Source organism: Charadrius vociferus, unplaced genomic scaffold, assembly GCF_000708025.1.
Source record: "Charadrius vociferus isolate BGI_N301 unplaced genomic scaffold, ASM70802v2 scaffold15, whole genome shotgun sequence".
Classification (NCBI taxonomy): Eukaryota; Metazoa; Chordata; class Aves; order Charadriiformes; family Charadriidae; genus Charadrius; species Charadrius vociferus.
In genome coordinates, this window is record NW_009650064.1 from 14,206,036 (window position 1) to 14,210,709 (window position 4,674).

The window sequence follows — 4,674 nt, forward strand, 5'->3', positions numbered from 1 at the left end:
ACAAGTTGAGGATAGGTAAAATGGATAAACATATTTGGAAATTTATCCAAATACAATTACAATTTATTTGTGTAGTGCAAACAGGAGACTAGACTGTTAAGGCAGGGAAGAAGCCAGAGTATTTTCCTCTATCACCTTATAACCTAAGCGGCATACAAACAAAGAACTTGGTCTTGGGAGATGCTGAACTCATACATACTGCACTGATAGGTACTATATAACAGCCTAGGTTAGATTCCTAGAGCATCCTAAATTTACTCTGAGGAGGCGAGAGAAGGTTAGAGTTGGATCATGTTTGATGCAAGGGATAAGACAAAGCCAAACAGTTAAGAGGTGTAAGTTCAGAGCAGCAAATCTAAGAATATAATTTTCTGGAGTTTTTTTAGAGAGTACAGGATGCAGTTGCTGAAAGGAGTAGTAGTGAGTTCTATATTTCATTAACTAGGTGTAAGACAGCAAGTCTGATGACCATCTACATTTTTAGGTTTTTTCTTGCTTTTGATTGCTGTTTAAAAGTCACTGCTCCCACAGCACTGTGCTAACTCCACTGAGTTTGGGATCAGCCTGGGGCAATAACTGGGGAGATAGTCTCAGGCTCATATATAAAGGAATGTCTTTCAGGTCCTGCTTTAGGCTCTGCCACCATTTGGCTGGGGTTGTCTAGATGGAGATGATAGATACTAGTAAGCATTAATGTGAATGTGTAACACTCTGGTTGCACTGCACAGGCACAGCCTTTAGTAGAAAGCGGAGTGGGCAGCACCAAACAATGCATAATAGGAATATCCATACAAAAAGGTACTTGTTTAGACAGGAATGAAGACAGAGTACCTTCCTTAAAGAACTTATTAGCTAAACAGCACATAAACAAGGAGCCCAGTCCTGTGAGGTGCTGTAGTTAGTGCTCTGTTAATTCACACCCTTGCTTACTGCATACTAACTTCTTGTATAGACAAGCAGAATTTAAGCCTTGCAAAACTGTGCTTGGTTAAAGTGATCTCATATATCCTTTCTAATGGGACATCATGCAGGCAGTGTCAGAGGTAGCCAAACTGTTAGGCTTTGGAGAGTTCCCTCTTACATCGCTGCTGCTTACAGGTGGAGCAGCAACTCCTGCAGCCACATCTGATGAACTTTCACTGAGTGTACTAGTGGTTCTAGCAAATGGCAATGGGAAGACTGGGAGACAGGATTCATGGAAATATATTTGATCATGGCATCTCCTGGCTGCCTAAGAGTCCTTCCAGGTGTTGGGCACTTCCTTAACTGCTTTCCCTCCTCAGCACACCAGGTAACCTTCTTGGCTCCTACCACTAGGCATTATCTGTTGATATTTTTCTGTGGGGCAGCAGCAGCTAGAAATGCTCAGGCACATCAGAGGGACCCCAGAGGGAATGCTTGCCTTGCCTTTTCCAGAGCTGTTGGACCTCGTAAGGTGGTACACACTGCAACGGCTGTTGGAGGTTTAGAAAAATCTGCCTGGCCCATAAAACATTACCAGCTCAGAATTTTCTAGGTGTATCCAGTACAAGAGGTTCAAAATTTATCTTTCATAATTCACCAAACACATGAACAATTTCTGGAATTGAACAGTTCTGCTCAGTCCTTTATTCTTTATAAATTTATGAGTGGGTTTGTGGCCTGTCACTAATAGGTCTCTAAATTAATAAGCTGATGTGTATTGCAACGCTCTCTAGGGCAAGCTTCCTTCAAGTTTAGAGTCTAGCGACCTGCTTTATGTCATACTGTGGATTCACCTTTAGCAAAGGGCTGAATTTTCAGCCTTCCTTTCTTTCTGTGGTAGTTTACAATAAGTCAGCTTCTCCTTCCATGTCATCAGTTAATGTTAAATGTGGAAAAAATAATAATCACTGTCTCCTAGCATTGAACAAGAAGATTAATCTCTTCTTTTAATGGAATTCTGGAAAGATGGGAAGAGAGAATGGAGCTTTTTTGCTTTACAGAGTTTTTACAAGGAGGGCGGAGACACCACCATTTCATTATGTGCAGGCTGTGGTCAAAGCCTGTAAACTCCATAGCTGCCCAATGTTGAGTCAGGAGTCTGGGGTGTCCATGTGTGCCTACAGAGCTGTGTACTTGCTCACCACCTCCAGTACGGCCAACTTAACAATACACAACAGAAGGACAGGAGGTTCCATTCACCGTGCCACGGCTGGGCTCATAGGATAGCACTGTGGCTGCCCAGAGACTGCAGATTTTCTAGGCACAGGAGGTGTACCCTGTACAAAAAGGCAAGTCCAGCCTAGTTTTTATCCTGTTCTCATCTCTTCCTACCCGCCCGAGACACTTCTATGAACCTGCCGTCAAAGAAATGCCCAATCTCGCTATGATAACAAGCAAAAAATAACTGGGAATTCTATTGCTAGCTCATTGTGTAAATGTGTTTTTTGCCTCCTAAAGAGCTTTGTGATGCCTGCCTGAAAACAGGTAAGCTTCCCACCCCTCACGCCCCCACATGCACCAAGCTGATCTGTGAAACCATGTGAGGTGGTGCACATTTGTCTTATCTGCAGTGGAAGACTTATGCACTGTGGGTTTAACTGAGCCTATGAAGAGAACAGCATGTGACTAGATATAGTCACAAAAGTATATCACGCTATTAGTTATTTAAAAATGGTCAAAAAGATAAAAAATCAATTTGGGGGAGGAGGATGGTGGACAGAAATAATGGAGTAAGCACTGCAATACACCCATCTTGTCTGCATTTAACTGTTCAGTCACCACATCTCTAGAAGGAAAGCACACTAAACAAGACCTTCAGCTGGCATAAAGCAGGAAATATCTCTGAAATCAGTGGTTTCAAATGTTTGCATCGGCTAAGCACGGTGTTGCAGAGTCTTCATCATTTCTTAAAGACCAGATGAATATGATCACTGCATATTATACAAGGGTTATTTAGTAGGCAAAGGCTAGCTCTCTTGCTAAGCAGGAACCTATTACAGAGGGAATGCATTCATATATGGAGCAGCAAAGTGCCTGCAGTTCTGCTTAAATAAAAAGAAAGGCACGAAATCACAGAAAATAATATTTCTGTAAAGCATAAAAGTAAGCCCAAGCTTTTTAAAAATTTCTGTAGGCATTCTGTAAAACTGAACACCTATATATGTGGGAGAGAGAGAGAGAGAGAGAGGCAGAGACAGAGGCAGAGGGAGAAACACAGACGGAGAGATAGAAAGGGAGAAAAATGTTTAGGATGCATGCTGCAAAAAAGTATTTTGGACAGGAGTAAGAATAAAGATCAGAGTTCAAACTAAACTGCCACACAGTCTCTGTACGTGATCCGCTCATATATTTGTTGTTTCTTGGCTATTGAAAAATGATCATTATCACCACTATTTTCACCTGACTTAAAAAAAAAAAAAAGTGTTATCTTTTGCATCATCTCAATAGACTAGGTTATATACTGTACATAGTTAAACACACAACGATGAAACATTCACATAGGCTGCTCTTGTTTCCCAGCTTCTCATTTTTACACAGAGAGGTTAGGTGTGCCAGAATCCTTTTCTTTCCTCCTTTGGCAAGAGGGCAAGCAAGCAGTCATTTCAGAAACTGGTGCCAGTGCCACCTATGAGTCAGCGTGATGTATTTAATGCTCCATTTGTTAGAGGCTAAGTACATTACCCCTACAGTGCCCTAACCTCTAATGGCCCGGTGCCAAGGAGCCCAAGTCTGGTCCTGAACCTGAATTACTACTTCACATTTTACTGCAGTGTCAGTTGTCTCTAATACATACATTAGCTCTAGGCATCACAGTGCATCATTTTAGCATTAGGGTCTGGTATTATGAAATGTATCTTTTCCAGAATATTTCTCATTTCCCTGTAATGCATGAAAAATGGGAATGAAAAATTAGACATGAATTTGAAGTGCAAAAATTTTATGTTTTCATCATTTTGTACTAAAGCTGGAGTAAAAATATAGGTGTTTGTAATATGGTGCACAGTTCTGACATATAGCTCTTGATGGTCAGGGTTAAATTTAAATCTACATTGCCTGGTTACCAATCTCCGCAGTTGCACCCAGGCAGGACTAGGAAAGATTGATGATTGTGATTGTGAGATTAATCCTGTAATGTTTACAAGACTCCTGAGCTGAAACCTGGTTGGTCATATCATGCTATCCAGAGAAGGCCGCTTGGCTTGCCAGGGTAATTTCTTCTGATGCAGTAAATAACTAGGCATAATGAAAATACTCTGATGTATTCTACTGCCTGATTGATGCTCTGCATGCGATACGGCAAAGCAGTGCACTTCCTATCACGAATTTACATATACAAACCAGCAGAAGAAGCATGATAATGTCAGCATCCTCCAGAAGCCCTAGGATGCTACACAATTTTATAGCAGTTATGAATTACTGTTGACCTTTCTGGCCTCTTATACCAGTATGCTAGACTCAAGCATATTGAAAGTCATCAGTCTGAAGCAGTCATTCTTTACATAATTATGGCTATTTGTGTGTGGGAGGATAGTGTTTCTTTTACTGTTAAAAATTAGCATTAAAGAATATCACCGCTGTGATTCAATGGCCAATCTGTTTTAAGCATATATTTTAATAGAAACAGAGAAAAGGATGATTTGAATTCTGCAAACTATTTTTATAATCTGACCAATACCAAAACATGGACTTTTACAATTCAGTACTTAATGA